At 37.2% G+C, this 8,889-nt stretch overlaps 2 long non-coding RNA genes across 2 annotated transcripts; one reads left to right on the forward strand and one right to left on the reverse strand.

The window, feature by feature from the left end:
* Positions 1-3,241: 3,241 nt before the first annotated feature.
* Positions 3,242-5,741, forward strand: LOC148153196 (uncharacterized). The gene is made up of 2 exons (XR_015761632.1): positions 3,242-5,004; positions 5,320-5,741. It is a non-coding gene; the product is annotated as an uncharacterized LOC148153196 (long non-coding RNA).
* Positions 5,730-8,614, reverse strand: LOC148153197 (uncharacterized). The gene is made up of 2 exons (XR_015761631.1): positions 6,697-8,614; positions 5,730-6,368 (listed from the first exon to the last, which is right to left on the reverse strand). It is a non-coding gene; the product is annotated as an uncharacterized LOC148153197 (long non-coding RNA).
* Positions 8,615-8,889: the final 275 nt, after the last annotated feature.

Consider the following 8,889-nt stretch of genomic DNA (forward strand, 5'->3'; position numbering starts at 1 on the left):
ATCACAACAGTTGTTATATTTTTAGCTGCTCTGATTTGCTTTTGCATTATACTATGTCAAACTAAACAAACTAATTGAAAAACATGTTCCCTCCCTTGGCGCTGAAGAAAATGACACAAAAACTTCTGACGAAGACACAAGAGTAACTTACTTCTTCACAAAATGTAAACAAAAATGGAGCGGTGTCAGATTTGTTGTAGGGTTTCTCTTTTGTCGTTAGCGGAAGAAGCAAGCCATTTCTCCTGCTAGCTCTAGACTCTCTGGTTCTCTTGAGATTCAGATATGCATTCGATTTGTGCCAGAGTTCACTTCAATTGAACCAACAACCGACAGTGAACCAAAGCATGTTCACTTTTTTCACTCTGCGTATTCAAATTTTGTATTTACACCTCCCCAAATGACCTGGACAATCTAGACAAATGAATGTCTAGAATGAATGTCTAGAATCTAGGTGTGGCGTAAATGCACCATATGTGTTTTTGCTGATAGTAAAAGATTTTTCTTTAACACACCAAATAATCTTAAGAGGTGCAGCAGCTCAGGCAGAACACTGAGTTCCACTCCTGCTACTGAAAACCTGTCCTCAAGGCTGCAGCACATGGTGATGTGACTATTATTGTTTCCAAATGTTTCCTGTTGTTAGCAAAAACCTTTGTTTGGCCAGGTTTGGCCTAGCCAGAATTTTATTGTGTGAATAAGAGAAGGCTAAAAAACATTTGTCTGCATGTTCCATATTCCTTGTTTAGCACCACTTACTGGTCTACGGGAGCAAAAATTTCATTTTGGCCATTCTTGGCATTCCCAAGTGGATAAATACAGCCATTGAAACAGACCACTGTGCATGTGACTGTTTTGAAACTGACAACCCACTTTTAAAAAACAACTTTTTCATGTGAGCGGAGTCAGAAAATGTTTTCACTTTCCTATTCCTCGGTTTAAATTTGTATGACAGCTTACCCAAGTAAATAATCCTCTATTGTAAAACCCCTTTGCTGAAACTTTTACTGTGATTTGCTCCATGAATTTTCTGGTAATCAAAAACAAGTTTTCATGGGAGGAATTCATGTTTTGCTCTCTGCTGTCCTTGTGTTTTGTGGTTACTGCACAGTCACAAGTGTCTAATTGTAATCTGGCAGATATTCAAGAACTATACAAAGACAGAATTTTTATTGCTGTGTACCATAAACAGCACTCAGCGTGGCGGTAGAGGCTGTTGTTCGGACCTGAAAACTTAGCTGCATGCCTTCTCCTCTGTCTGCTTGTTTTCTTTCTAATTACAGTTGATGAAGACTTCTGTCGCCAAGAGATCCTAGAGCTTCTCCATATTTATGAAGAGTAGAATCAGTGAGAGTCATGTGTTTAAAAATCAGTTCCCTACAGCACTTTGATATATTGGTTTCCATAGCACCATCGTAGCATAAGGAAGTTTTAGCCTAAAGATTTCAATTGCAACAATAGTTCAACAATATTTAGAATGTTATTTGATTTCCATAATAATTCATTTTTTGTTCCAAACATGAATATGAACATTTGTTTTCAAGGCTAAATGGGGTTATCTCGTTAATATTCATGAACACAGTTGGAGTGGCAGAATTTAAGAGAATAATGGGACTGAGCCCCCAATGGAGAGACATTTTTGTGTCCAATATTCTTAATCTTACAGAAAATGAAAATCTTAAAAAGACATCATTAATGCTAATTTTCACATCAGCTCCAACCAGGATGGAGGTATTGATCTCCATGGTCCTGTTCATGATGATGTGGTTTAAAAGGAAATTGTTCTGATCATGATAAATGGCAATTGAGTGGAAGCCAGTCAATAGCTGGTTATAAAAAGCGGTGCAGGCAGCATTGCTACTGTTCCTGTTCTGGCTGTGATATTACATAGAGCTGAGGATCCATTTCTGTTCTAATCAGAAAGGATTATCACCAGAGCCAATTTTGAATAATCATTACAGAGGGTTTGACTCTGCACTCTGATTGATGACTTTATTGACTTCGGTGCTGACCCTGCTCTTTGTCATAGTGGACAAGGCTCAGTATGCAGCAGCGGTGATAAGTGAGGCCTCTCTTAAAAAAACAAAAAGATGGAATCAATAGTTGAATGTAGCAGAGGAGGTGTTTGGAAAGTCAGGCTGGAAATTATGGAAGGGTCCAGTCAGAAGATGATGTCAGCTGATCCACAGTTCAAGTGGGGATCAGGAGGGTCAATGACCTTCATCTTGGATGCTGAGTAAGAAAAAAAAAACATTTTTATTCTGTAGAAACCAGATACAATATCATCCACACATTGGAGTTTATTTATTCAGATAAGATAAGAAATTATTGTGTTCTTACTTAAACACCAAAGTCATAATCATTGGTATTCTCCATCTTTAGTATTTCCTATAACATGAATAAAACTGAAGCATTTTTTACGCTTTACCTACTTTTTTAAATATATATATTAATTTGCTATTCTTGGAACTTTTACATGTTAATCAATGACTTCCTGTTTCCCTGGGGTACAATTCTGCAGTGATATGAAGACCTGTTTCTCTCAGATACACTTTAAAACAGGAAAACCAAGAAAATGAGGCCATTTATGTAGAGCAGATGTGGTGATGTCAGGAAATGGCCAAAGGAACATGTGTCCTTGCTAAACTTATCTAAAGGTATAGTCAAATTCTAATTAGAAAACTTAAACCAAACAGAACTGTGTCAAATAAAACATATTAATAGCCATGCTCAGTGGGGAGGTTGGCAAAGATGATTAAAATAAAATCTAAATCTCACTGTTAGAGACCCACAGTAAAAGTGGTATGTTGAGATTCACCAAGTCTTAAAACAACCATTAATTGCTCTCACCATGCCAACAGGAGGAATGGAGTTTGTTGGCTCAACAAAAGAATGGTGGCACACGACAACAGCAACTGCTTTTAGCCCTGTTAAGGGGCCCTATTAGGACCATGTGTTTGGCAAGCCCGGAATGCCGGCATGAAGCCAGGAGACGCTGATCTTTGCCATGTAGACGGCTTTTATACAGTCTGGGAACTCCGGAATCTTCATGTGGTCGTTGAACCCCTCCTCTCCATCACCTCAATGAAAAAACAAAAAGTTTCCAGGCTAACACTGCACCAGCAGGGTGGACGTCACTCTCCTAGCATTGTCTTAACCTTGATTAACTTTAGATGTGGCAATAACTGACAGTGCTGTGCTTGTGAGAGACAAGGGAATGGAAGTGTGCAGGAGTGGGATGAAGAGACGGTGTAGAATGCCAGAGAGACGGACGATGACTGGCTGAGCAGAAACAAAGAGCAAAGAACATTCCCATTTGGACTATCCAAGCCTGAATCATCTACTTGTTAGTTTATATTGTTTTATTTAAAGACAGGATTAAAAGTTTACTGGAACATACATTTCTAGAAACAAGAAAGCCTCACTGAAATTCTAGATCTTTAGATAGAGGGGTTCCTACCTGTGCTCCCTCTGAGAACCCAAGGCAGAGGGTTCTCAGAGGGAACCCTCTCTGAAGGACAGCTCCAGGTGTTTTTACCAAAATTTTAGTTCACCAAAACTGCCACATTTGTTACATTTTCATCTGGTGCAGTTAATTTTCACACAACACTGTGTCAAACCATCTGAACCTTCAAGGTGGCGCTATATGGAGTTAGATTTGTTTCACAATTATTCAATCAAAAAAAAAAATCATGTCAAACAAAAAAAGTAGTATTCAACCAAAAAAAAAATCATGTCAAACAAAAAAAGTAGTATTCAACCAAAAAAAAAAATCATGTCAAACAAAAAAAGTAGTATTCAATCAAAAAAAAAATCATGTCAAAGCAAAAATCACTAAGTTTTTTTTTAAAACTTTTTTTGTTTTGTTTTTGGTTGAGTCTCTCTTTTTTGGTTGAAACTTTTTTTTTGGTTGAGTCTCTTTTTTTTTGGTTGAAACTTTTTTTTTTGGTTGAAACTTTTTTTTTTGGTTGAGTCGCTTTTTTTTGGTTGAGTCGCTTTTTTTTTGGTTGAAACTTTTTCTAAGTTTTTGGTTGAATTCGTTTTCTTGCTTATACAACTTTATTTGCTTTGGGGAAGCTTACATGAACATTCTGGGCGGGGCTTAAGGACGAGCGATGTAAGACGTGTTCCGATTGGTTAGCGCTGACTAAAGCGGATGACTCCCTGAGATCTCAGAACTCCGTCCCGAACTGCAGGGCTTCGGTGACGGGACACAGAATGTGAATGGTAAGTAATCTTCACAAAATTACACCGTTTAGCAGCTTCTAAAGTGTCCACCCTGTTTCAAAGAAGAAATCTTACTCAACTTATGACGACAGTCACATATTTTGTCTGCCGTGATCCCCGGTAGCATATTGTGCTAGCTAATGTTAGCACTAGGTAAAGTTCATAAACTAGGCTTGTGTAATATTCGCCTGTCTTTATGTTGAATTCGTTAACCAGCGCATCTCTGTTGAGTGGCATTAAGCGTGGAAAATACCAAATATATCTGGAGGAAATATGTGTTAAAAAAACTGTTGCGCAATCCTCAGTGTGTGTGTGTGTGTGTATTAACTAGCATTGAAGCTAAAATGGGAAAACAGCGGATCGTTGCACCAATGTTATCAGGTCCACATTAATCTGCACCACACGTCAAGTGACGGTGCAGATGATTTATTTACCAAGCACATAATCAGTGCTGTCGATGAGGGGAGGCAACGTAACTCTTAAATATGGATTTTCTTCCAGATGTAAAATGTAAAACTAAGCTGGTAGGTCACAGGCCGAAGGAGGATATTCACATAATTTCTGTTTTTTATTATTTGGTGGGTGTGTGTCCTGTACTTAGTTTTATTCCGAATTACATGTAATATGCCTTTTGCTGTGTTATATTAAATTAATTTGGTGTTCTCCTAATTCCCCATTCTAGTATGACCAGCAGAGTGCAGCTGAAGCAGGACAGGCTTGTAGGTCTTACTGATTCCTCCAGCTGCTACAGACGATCAGAGCATGAGGATGGAGAGATCAGTAAGTGTTGAGTCAGAGAAGGTCAGGTAGGGAAGGAAGTGTTGCTTATAGGGGCCGTGTGTGTTTGGCTAAATATATTTCTCCAAGTCAGTTTATTTAGTGGTTTTAAAAATAATGCATGCTTATGTGTTAATGATACATTGTAATAAAAATACAAAAATTACCACCAACATCCTGGCAGAAATAAATAAACAAGTTTATATCAGAGCTTTTTCTTTTTGGATCTGGAACACATTAAAAGCGAATTACCAAATTTCCTTTATTCCCTGTCATGTTAACGTTCGGTTATTTCTCCCTTTTTCATCCTCACTGCAGCTGGAGCTGGACTGGAGTTCTGTTTGGTGTTAGTGGTTTCCTGGATGGAGACATCGGCTGACCTAAACGCATCATTTTCCCTCTCCCATTATAAACTTAGCTTTTCTTCAACATGGAAAATACTCCTACATCAGTAGCTCTGTTTGTTATTTTGACATCAATGCTTACCTGGTGGCCAGTTGATCCTCTTAACCACTGAATGTATCGGAACCACCTGGACTGAGCTGGTTTCATCAGAGGGAGCCAAGACTTCTCCATAAAATGACTTCCCATATTTTAAGATGTTCTTCTGGTAAAATTGCATCTTTATGATCCTAATATGACTGCATTCTGATAATTAAAAATACTTGTAACCTGGCCATAACACTCCATTATACAACTCACAAGAGGAATGACAGAATTAAAGCCACTTTGTGAAAGTATTTTCTGTATTTTGTTTTAGAAAAGATGAAATATTGCTTGAAAGCGTTTAATTTTAATATCTCGCTTGAAGGCCGAATTACATGCAAATACTTCACATAATGTTACAACTGAGATAAGGGAAAAAGGTTTGTAAAATGTAGAGTATTACAAAAGAGATTACATTTTATTTTAAGTCCAAACAGTATAACGAAATGAACACTAAAAATATACAATACACTTTCCAGCAGTTACTCAAACTTGTCTTTACTGGTGATGAAAACTCGTCACTCTGGAGGAGAGAGGAGAGAGGAAGAGCAGCTCAGCCCAGTCCAGGATTACTGCAGTGTCAGGGTAGCTGCTTAAAGTTTGCAGGTAGATTTTTGCGTAGCTGGCCCTCTGGTTTTCAGATCCTAATTGTAAATAAAAAGTTAGTCAATGTTGTGATGATCCAGTTGACTGTGGACTGATGGTCACTACTGGTCAGCGAGGTGCAGGTGCTTGGATCCAAGGGAAAAGCAATTTAACAACAGGAAGGTCTCAAGGGGTCAATGGAGTGGAGTTGATAACAGTTCCCCTCTGTCCTGGGTGAACATCATGGAGAGTCTCAATCATGGCTCAGAAACGAATCAAGAAGCTTTGACGCAAATCTGAAAAACAAAAATGAATTAAAAAAGTACGAGTAAGTGATGATGTTTACCTAGACAACATAATCAAAACCCAATAAGCCCTAAAGTCTTTTAAGAGTTTTAATTGAAAATAAATTGACTATATCTCAGGAAATTAAATGTTCAAGTGAAACAGTTACTGTATCACAATAAGAGAAACTGCAAAAAAATAGTGCAGAGGTATAACACTGAAGTTACTGAGAGAGTAAACTGAAATATTTAGTATGTTAAAATATATTTAGCCAAACACACACGGCCCCTATAAGCAACACTTCCTTCCCTACCTGACCTTCTCTGACTCAACACTTACTGATCTCTCCATCCTCATGCTCTGATCGTCTGTAGCAGCTGGAGGAATCAGTAAGACCTACAAGCCTGTCCTGCTTCAGCTGCACTCTGCTGGTCATACTAGAATGGGGAATTAGGAGAACACCAAATTAATTTAATATAACACAGCAAAAGGCATATTACATGTAATTCGGAATAAAACTAAGTACAGGACACACACCCACCAAATAATAAAAAACAGAAATTATGTGAATATCCTCCTTCGGCCTGTGACCTACCAGCTTAGTTTTACATTTTACATCTGGAAGAAAATCCATATTTAAGAGTTACGTTGCCTCCCCTCATCGACAGCACTGATTATGTGCTTGGTAAATAAATCATCTGCACCGTCACTTGACGTGTGGTGCAGATTAATGTGGACCTGATAACATTGGTGCAACGATCCGCTGTTTTCCCATTTTAGCTTCAATGCTAGTTAATACACACACACACACACACTGAGGATTGCGCAACAGTTTTTTTAACACATATTTCCTCCAGATATATTTGGTATTTTCCACGCTTAATGCCACTCAACAGAGATGCGCTGGTTAACGAATTCAACATAAAGACAGGCGAATATTACACAAGCCTAGTTTATGAACTTTACCTAGTGCTAACATTAGCTAGCACAATATGCTACCGGGGATCACGGCAGACAAAATATGTGACTGTCGTCATAAGTTGAGTAAGATTTCTTCTTTGAAACAGGGTGGACACTTTAGAAGCTGCTAAACGGTGTAATTTTGTGAAGATTACTTACCATTCACATTCTGTGTCCCGTCACCGAAGCCCTGCAGTTCGGGACGGAGTTCTGAGATCTCAGGGAGTCATCCGCTTTAGTCAGCGCTAACCAATCGGAACACGTCTTACATCGCTCGTCCTTAAGCCCCGCCCAGAATGTTCATGTAAGCTTCCCCAAAGCAAATAAAGTTGTATAAGCAAGAAAACGAATTCAACCAAAAACTTAGAAAAAGTTTCAACCAAAAAAAAGCGACTCAACCAAAAAAAAGCGACTCAACCAAAAAAAAAAGTTTCAACCAAAAAAAAAAGTTTCAACCAAAAAAAAAGAGACTCAACCAAAAAAAAAGTTTCAACCAAAAAAGAGAGACTCAACCAAAAACAAAAAAAAAGTTTAAAAAAAAAACTTAGTGATTTTTGCTTTGACATGATTTTTTTTTTTGATTGAATACTACTTTTTTTGTTTGACATGATTTTTTTTTTGGTTGAATACTACTTTTTTTGTTTGACATGATTTTTTTTTTGATTGAATAATTGTGAAACAAATCTAACTCCATAAGAAAACGAATTCAACCAAAAACTTAGAAAAAGTTTCAACCAAAAAAAAGCGACTCAACCAAAAAAAAGTGACTCAACCAAAAAAAAAGTTTCAACCAAAAAAAAAAGTTTCAACCAAAAAAAAGAGAGACTCAACCAAAAAAAAAAGTTTCAACCAAAAAAAAAGAGACTCAACCAAAAACAAAAAAAAAAGTTTAAAAAAAAAACTTAGTGATTTTTGCTTTGACATGATTTTTTTTTTGATTGAATACTACTTTTTTTGTTTGACATGATTTTTTTTTTGGTTGAATACTACTTTTTTTGTTTGACATGATTTTTTTTTTTGATTGAATAATTGTGAAACAAATCTAACTCCATAGCGCTACACCAAGAACCATGGCGACACTGAAGGAAACAACAGTAACACTTTATTTGAAGGGGTGTGCATACGACTGGCAACAGACTTATCATAAACACGAAGGAGACTTTGTTAATGCCTATGACTGTTGTCATGAAGTTAAATTTTTTACAGTATTTTTGAATTTAACATTTAATGCTGTATGGCATTAAAAGTCCATTAAAAGTGTCAACTTTGTATTAACATCACGTCATTATTTACTGAATGACACTTCATGACAACAGCCATAAACATTAATAAAGTCTCCTTCATGTTTATGACATTGTGTTATGTCATGTTTATGATAGTCTCATGTCAGTCTTATGCACAGCCCTTGAAATAAAGTGTTACTGAAACAACAACAAAACCCTTGAAGAAATATGGAGTGGCGTCAGATTTTAGTTTTTGTAGGATTTCTCTTTTGTCTTAATGACCATGAGCCATTTCTTTCACTAGTGCTAGACTCTCGCATATGTTTAGGATATATGTACCCAGAATGCT

This window comes from Poecilia mexicana, unplaced genomic scaffold (genome assembly GCF_051168715.1).
Source record: "Poecilia mexicana isolate PSO_F unplaced genomic scaffold, ASM5116871v1 scaffold_20, whole genome shotgun sequence".
NCBI classification, from domain to species: Eukaryota; Metazoa; Chordata; class Actinopteri; order Cyprinodontiformes; family Poeciliidae; genus Poecilia; species Poecilia mexicana.